This window comes from Rhinoraja longicauda, chromosome 13, assembly GCF_053455715.1.
Source record: "Rhinoraja longicauda isolate Sanriku21f chromosome 13, sRhiLon1.1, whole genome shotgun sequence".
Classification (NCBI taxonomy): Eukaryota; Metazoa; Chordata; class Chondrichthyes; order Rajiformes; family Arhynchobatidae; genus Rhinoraja; species Rhinoraja longicauda.
In genome coordinates this window covers 1,969,381-1,978,076 of record NC_135965.1, presented here as the reverse complement: position 1 = coordinate 1,978,076, position 8,696 = coordinate 1,969,381, and the positions used below count along the sequence as shown (strand labels likewise).

At 47.2% G+C, this 8,696-nt stretch overlaps 1 protein-coding gene across 5 annotated transcripts in view; it reads left to right on the top strand.

Moving 5' to 3' along the window:
* Positions 1 to 3,559: 3,559 nt before the first annotated feature.
* The window catches only part of eif4g1a (eukaryotic translation initiation factor 4 gamma, 1a), a 114,572-nt gene continuing 109,435 nt past the window's right edge, over positions 3,560 to 8,696 (top strand). For 4 of the 5 annotated variants that reach the window (XM_078410180.1, XM_078410185.1, XM_078410184.1 and 1 more), the window contains exons 1-2: positions 3,560 to 3,729; positions 3,845 to 3,910. The gene's annotated coding sequence lies outside the window, so the exon portion shown is untranslated. The other variant, XM_078410183.1, reaches the window with a different exon arrangement.

Genomic DNA, 8,696 nt, shown 5'->3' with positions numbered 1-8,696 from the left:
AATGGTAATAAAAACTAAAATCAATGGTAATATTCAGGTCAGGCAGCATGTGTGGAAAAGAAACAGTGTTGACATGTTGGATCTGAGACACTTTGTCAGAACCTTTTTGAAAAGTAAACTGTGTTTCTCTTTTCACACATGCTGAGCATTCCCATCATATTCTATTCATATTTTTGCTCAATCTGTTGAAATTAGCTTAGGTTATTTGAGAACACTTCCATCCATGTATTGATAACTTTAATCAGCTAAACTAGGCTGGCATTGAGATGGAATGTTTCACTGAGACTCTGTGAGTTAATGGAAAACCAGTGTTCTTTCTTCTTACTTTTTGTGGATAATGCCCAGCTTTTTGCTCTTTTATTGACAAAAAAACCCAGGGTTTTTTTGTTTTTTCCACCTCGGATTCTGTCTGCACCTGCTAAAAGCACTTTCCGTTTTTTGTTGCATTGCAAAAATAATATATTGAAATTATAAAGTATTTAGAGCATTTATCTAAATAACAACTAAAAAAATCTAGTGTGCAAAAATAAAATGAAGTGTAAATATGGTGCACGGTGTGAGAGTTGTTGGCAGAGGCTGAGGGATGTGTGCAGTGTGTGGAACAGAGCCAGGGTTGTAAGGAGAAGTGTCTCGACCCGAAACATCACTCATTCCTTCTCTCCTGAGATGCTGCCTGACCCGCTGAGTTACTCCAGCACTTTGTGTCTACCTTCAATTTGAACCAGCATCTGCAGTTATTTTCCAATGCATAACTTTTTCCTCTTTTAATGACAAAAAAAAAACAGTTTTTGTTTGTTTTTCCCCTCTCAGATGCTGTCTGCACCTGTTAAAAGCGTTTTCCCTTTTTTTTTGTTGCACTGCAAAAGTAACATATTGAAAATATTAAAGTATTTAGGGCATTTTTCTAAAATAACAACTAAAAAAAAAATCTAGTGTGCAGAAATACGATGAAGTGTAAACGTGGTGCAGTGTGCGAGTTGCTGGCAGAGCAGAGGCTGAGGGATGTGTGGAGTGTGTGTGTGTGTGTGCGCGCAGTGTGTGTGGGCGCAGTGTGTGTGTGTGCAGTGTGTGTGTGTGCAGTGTGTGCAGTCAGTGTGTGTGTGTGCAGTCAGTGTGTGCAGTGTGTGTGTGTGTGCAGTGTGTGTGCAGTCAGTGTGTGTGTAGTGTGTGTGTGCGCAATGTGTGTGTGTGCGCAGTCAGTGTGTGCAGTGTGTGTGTGCAGACAGTGTGTGTGTGTGTGTGCAGTGTGTGTGTGCAGTCAGTGTGTGCGCAGTGTGTGTGTGCAGTCAGTGTGTGTGTGTAGTGTGCAGTGTGTGTGTGTGTGTGCAGTGTGTGTGTGTGCAGTGTGTGTGTGCGCAGTGTGTGTGTGCGCAGTGTGTGTGTGCGTAGTGTGTGTGTGTGCGCGCAGTGTGTGTGTGTGTGCAGTGTGTGTGTGCAGTGTGTGTGTGTGTGCGCAGTGTGTGTGCGCAGTCAGTGTGTGTGCGTGCAGTGTGTGTGGGTGCAGTGTGTGTGTGCGTGCAGTCAGTGTGTGTGTGTGTGCAGTGTGTGTGCGCAGTCAGTGTGTGTGTGCGTGCAGTGTGTGTGTGCGCAGTGTGTGTGTGTGCGCAGTGTGTGTGTGCGTAGTGTGTGTGCGCAGTGTGTGTGTGTGTGTGTGTGCAGTGTGTGTGTGCAGTGTGTGTGTGTGCAGTGTGTGTGTGTGCAGTGTGTGTGTGTGTGTGCGCGCAGTGTGTGTGTGTGTGTGTAGTGTGTGTGTGTGCACAGTGTGTGTGCAGTCAGTGTGTGTGTGTGCAGTGTGTGTGTGCAGTCAGTGTGTGTGTGTGCGCAGTGTGTGTGTGTGCGCAGTGTGTGTGTGTGCGTGCAGTCAGTGTGTGTGTGTGCAGTGTGTGTGTGTGCAGTCAGTGTGTGCAGTCAGTGTGTGTGCACAGTGTGTGTGTGTGTGTGCAGTGTGTGTGCAGTCAGTGTGTGTGTGTGCAGTGTGTATGTGTGCAGTCAGTGTGTGCAGTCAGTGTGTGTGTGTGCAGTCGGTGTGTGCAGTCAGTGTGTGCAGTCAGTGTATGTGTGCGCAGTGTGTGTGCGTGCAGTCAGTGTGTGTGTGTGCAGTGTGTGTGTGTGTGCGCAGTCAGTGTGTGTGCGTGCGCAGTCAGTGTGTGTGTGTGCGCAGTCAGTTTGTGTAGTCAGTGTGTGTGCAGTGTGTGTGTGCGCAGTCAGTGTGTGTGCAGTGTGCAGTCAGTGTGTGTGTGTGCGCGCAGTGTGTGTGTGTGTGCAGTGTGTGTGTGTGCAGTGTGTGTCTGCAGTGTGTATGTGCGCAGTCAGTGTGTGTGTGCAGTCAGTGTGTGTGTGTGTGCAGTGGGCAGTCAGTGTGTGTGTGTGCAGTGTGTGTGCGCAGTGTGTGTCAGTGTGTGTGTGCAGGTGCATGCAGTGTGTGTGTGCAGTGTGTGTGTGTGTGTGTGTGCGCAGTGTGTGTGCAGTCAGTGTGTGTGTGTGCAGTCAGTGTGTGTGTGTGCAGTCAGTGTATGTGTGCATGCAGTGTGTGCAGTCAGTGTGTGTGTGTGTGCGCAGTGTGTACGTGTGCAGTCAGTGTGTGTGTGTGTGCAGTCAGTGTGTGTGCAGTCTGTGTGTGCAGTGTGTGTGTGTGTGTGCAGTCAGTGTGTGTTCAGTCAGTGTGTGTGTGCAGCCAGTGTGTGTGTGCAGTCAGTGTGTGTGTGTGCAGTCAGTGTGTGTGTGTGCAGTCAGTGTGTGTGTGTGCGCCGTGTGTGTGTGCAGTCAGTGTGTGTGTGTGTGTGCAGTGTGTGTGTGTGTGTGCGCGCAGTGTGTGTGTGTGCAGTGTGTGTGTGTACAGTCAGTGAGTGTGCAGTGTGTGTGTGCGCAGTGTGTGTGTGGTCAGTGTGTGCGTGTGCAGTGTGTGTGTGTGCAGTCAGTGTGTGCGTGTGCAGTGTGTGTGCAGTCAGTGTGTGTGTGTGCAGTGTGTGTGTGTGTGCAGTGTGTGTGTGTGCAGTGTGTGTGTGCAGTGTGTAGTGTGTGTGTGCAGTGTGTGTGTGCGCAGTGTGTATGTGTGTGTGCAGTCAGTGTGTATGTGTGCAGTGTGTGTGTGTGCAGTGTGTATGTGTGTGTGCAGTCAGTGTGTATGTGTGCAGTGTGTGTGTGCAGTCAGTGTGTATGTGTGCAGTGTGTGTGTGCAGTCAGTGTGTATGTGTGCAGTGTGTGTGTGCGCAGTGTGTATGTGCAGTCAGTGTGTATGTGTGCAGTGTGTGTGTGCAGTCAGTGTGTATGTGTGTAGTGTGTATGTGTGCAGTGTGTGTGTGTGCAGTGTGTGTGTGCAGTCAGTGTGTGTGTGTGTGTGCAGTCAGTGTGTGTGTGTGTGTGTGCAGTCAGTGAGTGTGTGTGTGAAGTCAGTGAGTGTGCAATGTGTGTGTAGTCAGTGTGTGAGTGTGCGCAGTGTGTGTATGCGTGTGTGCAGTAAGTGTGTAGGTGGTTGTATCATCAGCGTTTGTCGTTGGCAGGAGCGAGCGTCGGCAGGGTCAGGGGCGGCGCGGCTGGCCCCGGCGGTGTCACGTGGCCCTGCCTTCGTCTCCGGAACGCTAGGTGACGGACGGACGGTCGGTCGGTCGGCGGGAGCGAGCGAGCGAGCGAGTGAAGCGGCAGCGGGAGTGGCCGAGAACAGCCGAGAGCAGCCGAGCGTTTCCGAGTCGAGCCGAGCCGATCGTCCGGCTTTGCGGACTGAGGAGGAAGGTACGCCATTATCGCCCCGCGCCCCGCCATCCAGCGCCATCCGCAGCGTGGACGCTTCATGGCCGCCCAGCCCCGGCCCGGCCTCACCCCTCTTGTCTTTTTTAATGATCCGCAGGGACAGAAGAAGGAAAAGCAAAAAGGTCTTGACGGCGGCGGCGGAGGGGGAGCGTGTCCTTCCCGGGTAAGGACGGGCGGGTGTGTGTGTGTGTGAGTGTGTGTGTGAGTGATGGCCCCGGACAGACCCGGGCCCGGACAGACCCAGCGGGGGGAGCCTCCCTCCGTCCTTGCTTTGTAGCCCCAGCTCCAACTCCCGCTCCCCGGGGCCGCGAGGGGGCCGGGCCGGGCCGGGCCGGGCCGGAGAAGGCGCCTCCAGACACCGGGCGGCCGGCGGCCTGTTCCCGCGGCCTGGCTCCCTGTTCCCGCGGCCTGGCTCCCTCCCCACTCTCACTGCCGGCCCTGCCTTGCCCTGCTCCTGCCTGGTGCGGGCGGGCGGGCGGGCCACACAGTCAGACACCCTGCCCTGCCCGGCCTGGTGCGGGCGGGCGGGCGGGCCACACAGTCAGACACCCTGCCCTGCCATGCCATGCCATGCCATGCCCGGCCTGTCCCTGCCCTGCCCGGCCTGGTGCGGGTGTGCATGCTGTCCCTCCCCTCCCCTGGTGCGGGTGTGCATGCTGTTGTGGGCTGAGCCTTCCCGACTCCTGCTCCTTGCTCGCTGTACTGTTGACTGCGGGGAGTGCTGTGCCGTGAGCCCTAGTGCCGTGAGCCCTAGTGCCGAGGCCCCGCTCCTCTGCCACCATATGGGGAGCTGGCTGTGGTGCAATGTAACCCAGCCCCCAGCCCATGTGTGCGGCCAGCGAGGGCTACGAGACCACCACCAGAGTGAGAGGCGGTCATGGTGAACCCAGCCCATGCCATGTGCACCGAGGCCTGTGCTCTGCTCTGCCTGCCACCATATGGGTGATGGTACAATGTAACCCACCCCATCGGCGGGGAGGGGAGGGGAGAGCGCACTCAATCTTTCCTCCACGTTGACATTAATGTAGGAAAAAAGCATTTAATGTTTTATCGCGCCGGTGTTGGCTGCAGGGGAGGGGAGGGGAAGGGGGAAAACCACTTTAGAGGTGTTGCGTTTGCTACACGAGCCTAAGCTGACGCGTTAGTACTAGAGGGGGAAGATACACCGGTAAGGAACCATGTGCGAGCATGGCGCAGGCAGTCAGTGTCACCTCCTCCCCTCTCCCACACAGATCTGCGGGCTCACACTGCAGAAAGCCCGACACACTCAACTGCTGATATTAAATGAAAGAATCTGACTTCGCCTTTATCTATATATAGAAATGGATTCAGCAATGGGCATAAAGTTAACCATGTGATCATTAAAAAATATATATACGAGGAGGAGGGGGAAGAGAGCTTGGATTAAAACGGAAGTGCAATAAAGTTTTAACCATCTTTGGGAAATGTGTTTAGCGAGCAATGGGGCAAGTTGTAGCAACCTTGAGCAGTGGCGCAATGCTGCATTGCTTGGAACACGTAAGAGCAATTTGCTGGTCGAGTTTTTATAAAATGCTTGGAGATTGCATGCAGTAAACTTGCTATTTTAAAACAATCTTTTAGTTCACTTTTCAAGTTATAATGTGGGAGATAGTGAAGCGAAATGTTGGGTTCATCGAAATTTCTTCATTTCGAAGTGACCGATGTACATGAATGTCGTGATCGGAAATAGCCATTTACCGATTTCAAAACTATGTTATATTCTTACTGATTTAAAGTTGCATGGTATCGTCATTTGAAGTAAGGCGAAGGTTACCCCTATGAGAGTGACGTGTATTTGTCTAATCCCGTTTGTAAATTGCCGGGCCCAATTCATTTTTTCGGCCGATTTGAACCTGGTACTAAAGTAACACAGCGTGGCATTTACTAATCTATAAAGTGACAGTTATTAGAAAGAAATTAAGTTATGACCGTCAAATTGAAGGCTTGCTTATTTCATATTCGTGAATCTTGTTCAAAATTAATGTTCTGGTTAGGTTAATGTTTAACTTCACAACGAAAATGTAATACACGAATGTTGGAAGTCTTAAAGTGAAGGTTCTCGTGTGATAAAGTTAAATGAATTGAAGCATGCGGTGAATCTCTGCATGTGCATTGGAGGCCTAGCTTTTTTTTATCGACATGTTGCACATGGACGCGCAGTGCTGCTTCCTGACAGTGGGTGTGGTTTTGATGTTCATTGCAATTTGTAGGCCTCTGCACTGCAGTAACAGACAGTACGGCCAAATGGTTTAGCACTATATATGTTCTGATTTTAAACAATGACATATCTTCAGATTATTGCTTTAGGTTTAGTTCCTGTATGTAGTCCGAGTCATTTCGAAAAATTACGAACAGGTTTGTGAATGGTTATTTTAAGGAAACCTGGATTCTCAAACTAGTTAATCAGTGAAGATGACATTTGTAAAAAAATGCGTTTAATGTGACCGTGCATTTTGGAAGAAATGTGCGTATTTAAGTGGTCTAATACTTCCGTGTCAATGTGCAAGAGTCTATTGAATGAATTTTCCTAATGTGGCTGTTTTAAAAATGTAGATGGATGACTAAATGTTGCTTAATATGTTCAGTGTTTGTTTTAAAGTCAGGTGCATCTGACGTTCAGCTGTTATTGATTACTTTGGTCTGGTACATTGGGTGAATTTTTAGAAGGGTAGCAAGAATGAAATGAACCCAACCATCTGCTAAACACATTTATTTGTTGGCTGCCATTACAACACAATTAATTTTAGTAGCAAAAGTTTGAACATATTTTGGTCCTGTTTGCATACACAGTTTAGAGATACAGTGTGGAGACAGGTCCTTCAGCACACCATGTGTGCGCCGACCAGCAATCACCCATGCACTAGTTCGATCCTACGCATTAGCGACAATTTACAGAAGCTAATTAACCTACAAGCCCACATGAATTTGGGAGGTAACAGGATCACCTAGGGAAAACCAATGCAGTCACAGGAAGAATGTACAAACTCCGTACAGATACCACCCATAGTCGGGATCGAACTAGGGTCTCCGTTGTAAGGCAGCAACTCCACTGCTGTGTAACTCTCAATCACAGAATACATTTCTTTAACATTTTACACTACATTCTCCTTCAAGTGGTTAAGTCATCTATTTTGCATTTATCTTGAGTAACAGTGGATTTTATTTGGTTTGGTCAGCAACATATTTTGCTGAAGAAAGTTTGTGATGCAGCCATAGTTGCTGAATTGGTTGGCAAGGTGTAGATAGTAGTGTTTAAATGTAACTGAGTCTCCAAGTTTTAAATATTGGGCAAAGGGCGTTTAAGTTTTTGGCGTTAGAAGAAATTAAGTATAACACATGAGATTAATTCAGTCCATTGCACATTTATAACAAATTGATAATCTTGATACAGTTTGTATCTATTACATAATTGATGTGCAAGATTGTTAGGTTTTGCTTGGAGAAACAAATTGCTGCATCTGGCATTTTGAGCTAAGCTCCATGAATGTCAACGGAGGCAGAATTGGCTTCAAAGAACTCGAATTTTGCTATTTGTTTTCTGAAGTTATGCATTATTGCTGGAATTAGTATTGTTGCGTAGTTTGAAGTATGTTTTTTTAAACTGCTTTTTTAAGGTTAGCTAAATGAAAAGTAATACAAATTTGACCCACAAATCAGTTCAGTCCTATTTATGATAGAATCTTGTAGAACTGAAGAAGAACATTAGTCCTGTAGTGTCTGGCTCTTTGAAACAGTTGGCCAGTTTAATCCCATGCCCGGTTATATTTTGCACATCGGTACGTTTACTAAGTGATGACAGGAGGCTGCCGATGATGAAATTTTGAGCAAAAAAAATCAAAATGCTGGAGGAACTCAGCAGGTCAGGCAGCATCTGTGGGAGGAGATGGATGGACAACATTTCAGGTCTGAGCCATTCTATCTGAAGGGTCCCAGCCAGCCTGTGGGGTTGTCAGTCCACTTCCTACCTCAGATGCTGCCTGACTGACGGAGTTCCTCCAACAGTTTATATTTGCACATTTAGCAAGTGAGCAGCTGTTTTCTGGCTGTGCAATCTGCTGCCATCACTCTCTTGTTGCGTTCCAGATAGTTTATCTTTAAGAAAATTCCATGTGATTGTTCAGATTATTAAAAAGCTGTGAAGTCTGATTAGTGACCCATTTACAGAAAAATATATATATAATTGACAAATTCTGTACAAATGTGAATAGGTCAATTGTGGAATTCAGTGATAATGAATGGTTTCATCTACTTCAACCTGTTTGCATTATTGAAGTCCCTCATTTAGTACTGTATGGACATTGAGTTATTTTGTCAACAATTGGTGACATGAACAACTAAATGGGTTACAGACACAATAATTGGGGCAATAAAGGTATAACATCCCCTTGTGTGAGATAGTATGTTTTGAATAATTAAATGTAGAATAATTTAGGATTTGTATATTTTGTCAAACTTGTAAACGAGCTTGACCCCTGCTTGGCCAGGTATTGGTGTGCAATTTTGGGCTTGTCCAAAACAAAAGTTAAATCCTGTTCTTTCTAGCCTCTTCTTTGATGTAATAAATCAATCCCTTTTTCACAAATTTTTCTCATTGTAAATGTGGTTTCAGCTGGACTGTAGGATGAACAGGGTTGTATCCCGTAGTTATGTTGTAAGTAACATGTGTACTGCCAACAAGACGTGTAAATTTGTGATGGGCCTGTAGTTTTCTGCCAGTTAGAGCACCCCATCTAGTGGCTAAAGTTGAAGCTTGTTTTAAGTTTGTGCTAAAATGACTTTCCGACTGAAGGTCATCTTAGAAAAATGCTAGATATATTGTCCTGTTATAATGTGGTATGGTGAAAGTGCAAAGATAGTTTTTAAATTAATTTAAAATAGAAGCTACTGAGCCTTACAGCATAAGCATTTGGTATTCTTCTCGTCGTGGT